This window comes from Oncorhynchus gorbuscha, linkage group LG21, assembly GCF_021184085.1.
Source record: "Oncorhynchus gorbuscha isolate QuinsamMale2020 ecotype Even-year linkage group LG21, OgorEven_v1.0, whole genome shotgun sequence".
NCBI classification, from domain to species: domain Eukaryota; kingdom Metazoa; phylum Chordata; class Actinopteri; order Salmoniformes; family Salmonidae; genus Oncorhynchus; species Oncorhynchus gorbuscha.
Window position 1 is genome coordinate 40,702,345 of NC_060193.1, and position 10,797 is coordinate 40,713,141.

Here is a 10,797-nt window from a genome sequence, read left to right on the forward strand (position 1 = left end):
AACCTTGGCCAAAACTGCGGACCATGCATATTCTTCTCCTGTACCTTCACCCAAACATGCTGGACACCTCTTCAAGACTGGTTTGCGCTTTATTTTTCGAGATATTATATCATATACTGTATATGGTGCTATTATAAAATATTCAAATTCGGAATTTCTAACCAATATAATAAATATTGTCGATTTTTTATCGACAAAGTGACATTTATGAAGACTAACCCCAACTCTGTTTTCCAACGTGAATTCCACATTTATACGGAATCCCTTAAATTGCTGAAGAACAAATAAATATGTAAACTTCAGACAACTGTTATGGATGCAAATCCGTTTTTATGAGAACCCCTGCTACAGTATGTATTGTTGTCCTACTCTTCATTGTAAATCCTGCGCAGGCCTTTGTTTGTATGATATTGTGAAACTATTGTGCCTATTGTTGTAAATTGAATTATTATGAATATTTTTTCTTCTTCTTAAAACTTCTCATTTGATTAGAAGACATTACAATTTTACATAAAATAATAATGTTCACAGTTATTGTTTAAATCATCAAATGTAATTATGATTAATACATATGGAATACAATAATAACACATTTTTTGACATAATAAATTACCAGACAGTTATATGGACTGATTGAAACTAACATCAAAATGTTAATTTCAAGGTCCCTAAAGAAATAAAATAACTTACTACAACAAATTCTAACAGAAAGTTAGCAAAAATAGATACGATTTTGCTACTACGGTAAGGATGTCTATTTGTGGAAAAATCACCATGATTCATTCTTTAGTCACATCCCAGTTTACCTATCTTATTTATGTCCCGGCACATGGAAAACAATTTGTCTTCAATATTTCCACATAATTTTCCTGCCTCATGATGCCATCTATTTTATGAAGTGCACCAGTCCCTCCTGCAGCAAAGCTCCCCCACAACATTATGCTGCCAACCCCATGCTTCACGGTTGGGAGGGTGTTCTTCGGCTTGTAAGCATCCCCCTTTTTCCTCCAAACATAACAATGGTCATTATGGCCAAACAATTCTATTTTTGTTTCATCAGACCAGAGGATATTTCTCCAAAAAGTATGATGTTTGTCCCCATGTGTAGTTGCAAACCATAGTCTGGCTTTTTAATGGTGGTTTAGGAGCAGTGGCTTCTTCCTTGCTGAGTGGCCTTTCAGGTTATGTCGATATAGGACTCGTTTTACTGTGGATATAGATACTTTTGTACCTGTTTCCTCCAGCATCTTCACAAGGTCCTTTGCTGTTGTTCTGGGATTGATTTGCACTTTTCTCACCAAAGTACGTTCATCTCTAGGAGACAGAAGACGTCTCCTTCCTGAGCGGTATGACGGCTGCGTGGTCCCATGGTGTTTATACTTGCGTACTGTTGTTTGTACAGTTGAACTTGGTACCTTCAGCCATTTGAAAATTGCTCCCAAGGATGAACCAGACTTGTGGAGGTCTACAATTTATGTTTTGAGGTCTTGGCTGATTTCTTTTGATTTTCCCATGATGTCAAGCAAAGAGGCACTGAGTTTAAAGGTAGGCCTTGAAAGACATCCACAGGAACACCTCCAATTGTCTCAAATGACGTCAATTAGCCTATCAGAAGCTTCTAAAGCCATGACATCATTTTCTGGAATTTTCAAAGCTGTTTAATTGCACAGTCAACTTAGTGTATGTAAACTTCTGACCCACTGGAATTGTGATACAGTGAATAATATGTGAAATTATCTGTCTGTAAACAATTGTTGGAAAAATTACATGTGTCATGCACAAAGTATATGTACTAACCGACTTGCCAAAGCTATAGTTTGTTAACATTAAATTAGTTGAAAAACGAGTTTTAATGACTCCAGCCTAAGTGTATGTAAACTTCAGACTTCAACTGTTGTAAACAGTGAGTAGCAGCAACATAAAAACAAACAGGGGTGTCAATGCAAATATTTGATTAATTGTTCAGCACTCTTATGGCTTGGGGGTAGAAGCTGTTAAAGAGGCTTTTGGATCTAGACTTGGCGTTCCGGTACCGCTTGCCGTGCGGTAGCAGAGTGAACAGTATATGACTTGGATGATTGGAGTCTGATATTTTTGGGTGTTCCTCTGACACCACCTAGTATGTAGGTCCTGGATGACAGGAAGCTTGGCCCCAGTGATGTAATGGGATATTTATTTTACCTTTATTTAACCAGGTAGGCTAGTTGAGAACAAGTTCTCATTTGCAACTGCGACCTGGCCAAAATAAAGCGTAGCAATTCGACACATACAACAACACAGAGTTACACATGGAATAAACAAAACATACAGTCAATAATACAGTAGAACAAAAGAAAACAAAAAGTCTATATACAGTGAGTGTAAATTAGGTAAGTTAAGGAAATAAATAGGCCATGGTGGCGAAGTAATTACAATATGTCAAATAAACACTGGAATGGTAGATCGGCAGAAGATGAATGTGCAAGTAGAGATACTGGGGTGCAAAGGAGCAAAATAAATAAATACCAGTATGGTGATGAGGTAGATAGATGGGCTGTTTACAGATGGGCTATGTACAGGTGCAGTGATCTGTAAGCTGCTCTGACAGCTGATGCTTAAAGCTAGTGAGGGAGATGTGAGTCTCCAGCTTCAAAGATTTTTGCAATTCGTTCCAGTCATGGGCAGCAGAGAACTGGAAGGAAAGACGACCAAAGGACGAATTGGCTTTGGGGGTGACCAGTGAGATATACCTGCTGGATCGCGTGCTACGAGTGGGTGCTGCTATGGTGACCAGTGAGCTGAGATACGGCGGGGCTTTACCTAGCAGAGACTTGTAGATAACCTGTAGCCAGTGGGTTTGGTGACGAGTATGAAGCGAGGGCCAACCAACGAGAGCGTACAGGTCGCAATGGTGGGTAGTGTATGGGGCTTTGGTGACAAAATGGATGGCAATGTGATAGACTGCATCCAGTTTGTTGAGTAGAGTGTTGGAGGCTATTTTATAGATGACATTACCGAAGTCGAGGATCAGTAGGATGGTCAGTTTTACGAGGGTATGTTTGGCAGCATGAGTGAAGGATGCATTGTTGCGATATAGGAGGCCGATTTTAGATGTAATATTGGATTGGAGAAGCTTAATGTGAGTCTGGAAGGAGAGTTTACAGTCTAACCAGACACCCAGGTATTTGTAGTTGTCCACGTATTCTAAGTCAGAGCCGTTCAGAGTAGTGATGCTGGACGGGCGAGCAGGTGCGGGCAGTGATCGATTGAATAGCATGCATTTAATTTTACTTGCGTTTAAGAGTAGTTGGAGGCCATGGAAGGAGAGTTGTATGGCATTGAAGCTCGTCTGGAGGTTAGTTAACACAGTGTCCAAGGAGGGGCCAGATGTATACAGAATGGTGTCGTCTGCGTAGAGGTGGATCAGAGAATCACCAGCAGCAAGAGCAACATCATTGATATATACAGAAAAGAGAGTTGGCCCGAGAATTGAACCCTGTGGCACACCCATAGAGACTGTCAGAGGTCCGGACAACGGGTCCTCTGATTTGACACACTGAACTCTATCAGAGAAGTAGTTGGTAAACCAGTGTCGTGGCAGAATCAGAATTCTTTAGGTAACATTTATAAATAAGATGTTTTATTCATTTTATAGCATGCTTATGTGGAAAAAGTTACTTGGGCCCAGAGAGGGGAGAGGTCTGGTTAGTCTTATCTGTGAATGAGTCATAAATGTATCTTTTAAACCATGTGAATGGATGATTGAGGGGGAACCAATTATCTCTTGGCTCCACAATGTCTGTGTGCCAGTTACTGTCTCTCTGTGATCGTGTCCAGGAGGGGGTGTATTTAATATATGCCATTGGAAGAGGTAGTGTTTTTGGTTCTGAGTGGTACCAAGAGCGAGATAAGAACATAGTTTAGGAGACCAAAGCTGAATGATAATTTATAGCCAATGCTGTCTGGCTATGTGTGTCTTTGCTATAATGGATCTCAGTTGCAATGTGTAAGCACTCTCAGATAATTAATTTATAGACACTGAATTGATCTGAGAGTCACAGGGTTGTGACGGAGCTCATATAAATAAAGATGGACTTTATGATAACTCTGTCTTGTGTGTGGTTTGCTCTCTAATACAGGAAATTTCCACTACACCAGTCGAGCAATCATTTGATAAACCAAGGCTGTCGAGTCTGCCAATAAGAATGTTGTGATTGACAGAGTCGAAAGCCTTGGCCAGGTCGATGAATACGGCTGTACAGTAATGTCTCTTATCGATGGTGGTTATGATGTCGTTTAGAACCTTGAGCGTGGCTGATGTGCACCCATGACCAGCTCTGAAACCAGATTGCATAGCGAAGAAGGTATGGTGGGATTTGAAATGGTCAGTAATCTGTTTGTTAACTTGGCTTTCGAAGACCTTAGAAAGACAGGGTAGGATAGATATAGGACTGTAGCAGTTTGGGTCTAGAGTGTCACCCTCTTTGAAGAGGGGCATTACCGCGGCAGCTTTCCAATCTTTGGGAATCTCAGACGACACGAAAGAGAGGTTGAACAGGCTAGTAATAGGGGTTGCAACAATTTTGGCAGATAATTTTAGAAAGAGAGGGGCCAGATTGTCTAGCCCAGCTGATTTGTAGGGGTCCAGATTTTGCAGCTCTTTCAGAACATCAGCTATCTGGATTTGGGTAAAGGAGAAATGGTGGGGGCTTTGGCGGGTTGCTGTGGAGGGTGCCGGGCAGTTGACCGGGGTAGGGGTAGCCATGTGGAAAGCATGGCCAGCCGTAGAGAAATGCTTATTGAAATTCTCAATTACAGTAGATTTATCGGTGGAGACAGTGTTTCCTAGCCTCAGAGCAGTGGGCAGCTGGGAGGAGGTGCTCTTATTCTCCATGAACTTTACAGTGTCCCAAAACTTTTTTGAGTTAGTACTACAGGATACAAATTTCTGTTTGAAAAAGCTTGCCTTAGCTTTTCTAACTGCCTGTGTATATTTGTTCCTAACTTCCCCGAGAAGTTGCATATCACGGGGGCTATTCGATGCTAATGCAGAACGCCACAGGATGTTTTTGTGCTGGTCAAGGGCAGCCAGGTCTGGAGTGAACCAAGGACTATATCTATTCCTAGTTCTATTTTTTTTGAGAGGGGCATGCTTATTTAAGTTCGTGAGGAAGGCACTTTTAAAGAATAGCCAGGCATCATCTACTGACGGGATGAGGTCAATGTCATTCCAGGATACCCTGGCCAGGGCAATTAGAAAGGCCTGCTCGCAGAAGTGTTTCAGGGAGCGTTTGACAGTGATGAGGGGTGGTCGTTTGGTCGCAGACCGATTACGGATGCAGGCAATGAGGCAGTAATCCCTGAGATCTTGATTGAAAACAGCAGAGGTGTATTTGGAGGGCGAGTTAGTAAGGATGACATCTATGAGGGTGCCCGTGTTTACTGATTTGGTGTTGTGCCTGGTAGGTTCATTGATCATTTGTGTGAGATTGAGGGCATCAAGCTTATATTGTAGGTTGGCTGGGGTGTTAAGCATGTCCCAGTTTAGGTCACCTAGTAGCACAAGCTCAGAGGATAGATGGGGGGCAATCAATTCACATATGGTATCGAGGGCACAGCTGGGGGCAGAGGGAGGTCGATAGCAAGCGGCATCAGTGAGAGACTTGCTTCTGGACAGGTTCATTTTTAGAAGTAGAAGCTCAAATTGTTTGGGTACAGACTTAGATAGCCTGTAGAGTTCTGAATTACTATCTTTGCAGTAGATTGCAACACCTCCCCCTTTGGGAGTTCTATCTTGGCGGAAAACGTTATAGTTAGCGATGGAGATTTCAGGGTTTTTGGTGGTTTTCCTAAGCCAGGATTCAAACACGGCTAAGACATCTGGGTTGGCAGAGTGTGCTAAAGCAGTGAGTAAAATAAATTTAGCAAGCAGTTAGCAGGGGCTAGCAGTTAGCAGACCGGGCAGGCAAGCTAGCAGTTAGCAGACCGGGGCCGGCAAGCTAGCAGTTAGCAGACCGGGTTCGCAAGCAGATAGCAGGGGCAAGCAAGTTAGCCTTTGGGGGACGTCGCAATGGGGGTAAGTCTGTTTTTGCCTCTTCGTGCGGTGACGTCGATAGACAAGTCGTGGAATTAGTAGGGTTCCAAGTAGCTCTAGGTAGCTAGCAGGCCTAGCTGGTTAGCAGAATGGGTCTTCAGCGGGCGTCACGCCTGAGGGGCCTGTTGGTGTCCTCGAGCAGATTATGTCGGTATTCCAGTCGTAGGGGATCTGCCGGGTTCCGTGCCCCATACCAGCTATAGAAGGGTTCCGGATATTGTAGCCCAGGAATATGCTTTGGTGGTATGACAGGAGCCCTGGCCGAGCTAGCTTCAAGCTAATCGGTGCTTGCTCTGGGATGGAAACGCTAGCCAGGAGTAGTCATCCGGGATTGCGGTTAGCTAGTTGTGAAGATCCAGATGAAAATGTTCAGTTTGCTGACTGATAGCTGGTAGTTAGCTGGTTAGCTTCAGTTGACGGATTCCAGATCCAAAGTAAATATAAATACTTTTGGGAAAAAAGCAGATCCACGCCACATTGGGTGAGGCGGGTTGCAGGAGAGTATTTAGAAGTTGAGGTTTAGCAAAATATATTAAAAGATGTGCAAAGAAAAAGATGTAAAACGATATATACAAGGGACACGACAGGACAAAGACGTCTGACTGCTACGCCATCTTGGATCAGTACGCACTACCCTTTGTAGCGCCTAACGGTCGGATGACCAGCTGGTGCCATACTAGGCGGTGATAAAACATATCAGGATGCTCTCGATGGTGCAGCTGATGAACTTTAAAAAATAAAAAATAAATGTAAATTTTACCCCGTTTTCTCCCCAATTTTGTGGTATCCAATTGTTTAGTAGCTACTATCTTGTCTCATCGCTACAACTCCCGTACGTGCTCGGGAGAGACGAAGGTTGAAAGTCATGCGTTCTCCGATACACAACCCAACCAAGCCGCACTGCTTCTTAATTAACACAGCGCGCATCCAACCCGGAAGCCAGCTGCATCAATGTGTCGGAAGAAACACTGTGCACCTGGCAACCTTGGTTAATGCGCACTGCACCCGGCCCTCCACAGGAGTCGCTGGTGCACGATGAGACAAGGATATCCCTACCGGCCAACCCCTCTCTAACCCGGGCAATGCTAGGCCAATTGTTCGTCGCCCCACGGACCTCCTGGTCGCGGCCGGTTACGACAGAGCCTGGGTGCAAACCCAGAGTCTCTATTGGCACAGCTGACACTGCAGTACAACGCCCTTAACCACTGCGCCACCCGGGAGGCCGCTGATGAACTTTTTGAGCATCTGGGGACCCATGCCAAATCTTTTCAGTCTCCTGAGGGAGAAAAGGTGTTGTCGTACTATCTTCACAACATTCTTGGTGAGTTTGGACCATGATAGTTTGTTGATGATGTCGACACTAAGGAACTTGAAACTCTCGACCGCTCCACTACAGCCCCGTCGATGTGAATGAAGGCATTGTTCGGCCTTCCTTTTCCTGTAGTCCATGATCATCTCCTTTGTCTTACTCACGTTGAGGGAGAGGTTGTTGTCCTGGCACCACACAGCCAGGTCTCTGACCTCCTCCCTAAAGGCTGTCTCATCATTGTTGTAGGCCTGAGGAGGCACCCCCGTGTTGAGGATCAGCGTGGCAGATGTGTTGTTGCCTACCCTTACCACCTGGGGGAGTCCCGTAAGGAAGTCCAGGATCCAGTTGCAGAGGGAGGTGTTTAGTCCCAGGGTCCTTAGCTTAGTGATGAGCTTTGTGGGCACTATGGTGTTGAACGCTGAGCTGTAGTCAAAGAACAGCATTGTCACATAGGTGTTCCTTTTGTCCAGGTGGGAAAGAACAGTGTAGAGTGCGATTGAGATTGTGTCATCTGTGGATCTATTGGTGCGGTATACATATTGGAGTAGGTCTAGGGTTTCCGGGATGATGGTGTTGATGTGAGCCTTGTCTAGCCTTTCAAAACACTTCATGCCTACGGGGAGGTAGTTATTTAGGCAGGTTACATTCGCTTTCTTGGGCACAGGGACTATGGTGGTCTGCTTGAAACAGGTAGGTAGTACAGACTCGGTCAGGGATTGAAAATGTCAGCAAAGACACTTGCCAGTTGGTCTGCACATGCTCTGAGTACACATAGTGATAATCCTTCTGGCCTTGTGAATGTTGACCTGTTTAATGGTCTTGCTCACATCGGCTACGGAGAGTGTGATTACATAGTCATCCGGAACAGTTGGTGCTGTCATCTATGCTTCAGTGTTGCTTGCCTCGAAGCAAGCATAAAAGCAGCTCGCAGATGGGTTTCCCTTTGTAGTCTGTAATAGTTTGCATAGCGAGATTTCTTATAAGTGTCCGTATTAGTGTCCCTCCTTGAAAGCAGCAGCTCTAGCCTTTAGCTTGGTGCGATTTTGCCTGTAATTCATTGCTTCTGGTTGGGATATGTACAGTGGGGCAAAAAAGTTTTTAGTCAGCCACCAATTGTGCAAGTTCTCCCACTTAAAAAGATGAGAGATGCCTGTCATTTTCATCATAGGTACACTTCAACTATGACAGACAAAATGAGAAAAAAAATCCAGAAAATCACATTGTAGGATTTTTAATGAATTTATTTGCAAATTATGGTGGAAAATAAGTATTTGGTCAATAACAAAAGTTTCTCTCAATACTTTGTTATATACCTTTTGTTGGCAATGACAGAGGTCAAATGTTTTCTGTAAGTCTTCACAAGGTTTTCACACACTGTTGCTGGTATTTTGGCCCATTCCTCCATGCAGATCTCCTCTAGAGCAGTGATGTTTTGGGGCTGTTGCTGGGCAACACAGACTTTCAACTCCCTCCAAAGATTTTCTATGGGGTTGAGATCTGGAGACTGGCTAGGCCACTCCAGGACCTTGAAATGCTTCTTACGAAGCCACTCCTTCGTTGCCCGGACGGTGTGTTTGGGATCATTGTCATGCTGAAAGACCCAGCCACGTTTGATCTTCAATAACCTTGCTGATGGAAGGAGATTTTCACTCAAAATCTCACGATACATGGCCCCATTCATTCTTTCCTTTACACGGATCAGTCGTCCTGGTCCCTTTGCAGAAAGACAGCCTCAAAGCATGATGTTTCCACCCCCATGCTTCACAGTAGGTATGGTGCTCTTTGGATGCAACTCAGCTTTCTTTGTCCTCCAAACACGATGAGTTGAGTTTTTACCAAAAAGTTATATTTTGGTTTCATCTGACCATATGACATTCTCCCAATCTTCTTCGGGATCATCCAAATGCTCTCTAGCAAACTTGAGACGGGCCTGGACATGTACTGGCTTAAGCAGGGGGACACGTCTGGCACTGCAGGATTTGAGTCCCTGGCGGCGTAGTGTGTTACTGATGGTAGGCTTTGACGCGAGCATAAAAGCAGCTTGCAGATGGGTTTCCCTTTGTAGTCTGTAATAGTTTGCATAGCGAGATTTCTTATAAGTGTCCGTATTAGTGTCCCTCCTTGAAAGCAGCAGCTCTAGCCTTTAGCTTGGTGCGATTTTGCCTGTAATTCATTGCTTCTGGTTGGGATATGTACAGTGGGGCAAAAAAGTATTTACTCAGCCACCAATTGTGCAAGTTCTCCCACTTAAAAAGATGAGAGGCCTGTCATTTTCATTATAGGTACACTTCAACTATGACAGACAAAATGAGAAGAAAAAAAAACAGAAAATCACATTGTAGGATTTTTAATGAATTTATTTGCAAATTATGGTGGAAAACGGAAGAGTTGTTGTCTGTCCTTTTGCGTTTTGATGTTGACACTGCCTAACAAAGTGCTGTTAGGATAATAAATTATCCCGTATGAGCTTTGTGCCAAATACTTTAAGTTATTATAGGTGTCAAGCTTATGGGCATGTTGCAGCAGTGTGTAAGAGGGAGGTTCCTAGGTGTGAGAAATGTGCAGAAGGGGGAAAATAGTGGTCCTTCTGTAGCTCAGTTGGTAGAGCATGGTGCTTGTAACGCCAGGGTAGTGGGTTCGATCCCCGGGACCACCCATACGTAGAATGTATGCACACATGACTGTAAGTCGCTTTGGATAAAAGCGTCTGCTAAATGGCATATATTATTATTATTATTATATATTATAGTGGTATTTGTTAATTGTAGGGGTGCCCATGGGGCTGGGGATCAGAAATGTCCGTTGTAAGAGTGGCAGATTGAGGTTTCCAGGGTTAGAGTAGTGCAGAAGTTGTTGTATGCTGAAGCAATGAAGAAAGTAGAGGAAGATGGATGAAGGAGGAGGGATCCTGAGAGGAGCGGTGTGAATAGTACAGCTGTACAAGGATAGGCCAACAAGTGATATGTTTCAGTAAGATTTGATTTTTAGCATTTCTAGCAATGGTTATCAACTCTACTGCAGGGATAGAATGTAAGTCACAGAAAATTGAGGTTGTGGTGGCAGCTGCAAGGAGGTATTTGGATATGCAAGACTGGACGTCAGAAGAGTAGGGTGAGAACAGGGTATGTTAAGTGGTATCCCATCCTTTCAGGCTGTTGGCCTGAGGTAGGACTAAATTGATTTAAACAGTTGAGTAGGATGGTGAGTTTTTAGTGAGTGTAGGGTTAGATGGTAGGGTATTTATTTATTTGTTTATTCATATGTATTTATTTTTTAATTCTCCAGCAAAGTCTAAGGGAGTTATATTCCGGTCTAATAGGTGGCGGTAATGCAACATTTATTGGATGCCAACCGCCGTTAAACCTCATCGACAAAGAAGAAGATTTAACAAAGGACTCCATGACGGGTTTTGATA